Source organism: Poecilia reticulata, linkage group LG11 (assembly GCF_000633615.1).
Source record: "Poecilia reticulata strain Guanapo linkage group LG11, Guppy_female_1.0+MT, whole genome shotgun sequence".
In the NCBI taxonomy this organism is placed as follows: domain Eukaryota; kingdom Metazoa; phylum Chordata; class Actinopteri; order Cyprinodontiformes; family Poeciliidae; genus Poecilia; species Poecilia reticulata.
Genome location: NC_024341.1, coordinates 2,019,794 through 2,021,811, shown reverse-complemented (window position 1 = coordinate 2,021,811; position 2,018 = coordinate 2,019,794).

The window sequence follows — 2,018 nt, the reverse complement described above, 5'->3', positions numbered from 1 at the left end:
TATCTATCTATCTATCTATCTATCTATCTATCTATCTATCTATCTATCTATCTATCTATCTATCTATCTATCTATCTATCTATCTATCTATCTATAATGCATTAAGGTTTGGATGTATCTGAAGGATTTGACCCCTGCCCTACATCTGGAGCCTTCCTGTGTGTTGTAGATAAACTGACCCTGGAAGCTGAGTCCGGAGCACATTCATGGTCAGACATGAGTCCGGAGCACATTCATGGTCAGACAGCAGAAATCTGTCAGCCTCCTGGCAACGTGAGAGGACACCTGAAGGTAAAGCAAGCAGCCCTCCCCAACCCGACCCGTCTAACCCCTTCCCCTCTTTATCACCCCCCTACTCCCTCCCTCTGCCTCAGAACGGAGCTTTAATAAACCAATGAGTCGGCCCAGCTTACACCTAGAGGCTAGACACTGTGCTGAAACGCTGTTGCCCCCTGCTGACTGTGGTGTGGCACAGCAACCAGCGCCATCTACAGTTGAAACCAGAAATTTACATACGCCCAACAAAAAGAGTTTTTTTTTCTCCCTGTCTGAAGTTATCCATCCATCCATTTTCTTGCACCCTTTTTCCCTCAGTGGGGTCAGGAGGGGTGCTGGTGCCCATCTCCAGCTAACGTTCCGGGCAGGAGGCGGGGTACACCCTGGACAGGTCGCCAGTCTGTCGCAGGGCAACACAGAAACACACAGGACACACAACCATGAACACACACACTCACACCTAGGGGCAATTTGGAGAGGCCAATTAACCTGACAGTCATGTTTTTGGACTGTGGGAGGAAACCGGAGTACCCGGAGAAAACCCACGCATACACAGGGAGAACATGCAAACTCCATGCAGAAAGACCCCAGGCCGGGAATCGAACCCAGAACCTTCTTGCTGCAAGGCAACAGCTCTACCAACTGCGCCACTGTGCAGCTCTGTCTGAAGTTAAATCAAACATTAATTTGCTAAATACCATAATAATGAAAGAAAAAATATGTCAGTTATTTATTAATGTGTGAGCAAAGAATGATTACTGTCTCTTTAAACAATGAGGAAAAGTCCAGATGATGACATGTTGGAAAATTCTGGTAGTTTAACCAAGACCACCCGTGGATGTATTTATATATTTATTAGGAGCTTGTTGCTCCAACACCTGAATGAGATGCTGATATCTCCTCTGATTGGCTGATAGATGATGAGTGCTAGACCTATAACTGAATTATGAATATATCTGATATAACTCTTCAGATCCTTACCTGCCATGAATTTTATGATTTATAAAGTTAACGAGCTTATTCATGTGTGATTTTCATTTAATTTCTTATTTAATGGAAATACAGCAATACAGAAATTATGTTTGTTTTTTTTACATTAGTAGAATATCGACAAAGATTTATGCACATTTGTAATGGAAAGTCAGCTAGTGTTCATTCAGCCCACCCGGTCTGATCGCCCCCTGCTCCACCTGTACTCTCCTCGTCTTTGGCTCCTCTCCACCTTCTCACCAGATTAGATTTGCCTGTAGAGTTTCAGCATTTCTCTCCTGCTTTTATTGTTTTACCTACTTGTGTTTTTGGATTTACTCTTTATTGACTTCCCTACTCACTGCTCAGCTGATCTCCAGACATCGACCCATGCCTGGATCTCTTGGTACTGGTGAGTAATGTCCAAATGAAGCGTCCAACCACTGTTTCGTCCAAAGGTTCATTCCTCCATGCTTCACATTTTGCTCACTAGTGACATTTGCTGTGACAGCGTTGTCACTCAAATAAACTATTAGAACACAGCAGTCATTGTATGCAATATTGTCCTGATAAAGTTTTTGTCCAGTAACAGTAGGGTCTATTAAGCCTTATTTAACTGTGTCGTTCCTTCAGTTGTGGTTCTGCTTTTTCTCTATATAGAAGCTTATATATATATATATAGATAGATAGATAGATAGATAGATAGATAGATAGATAGATAGATAGATAGATAGATAGATAGATAGATAGATAGATAGATAGATAGATAGATA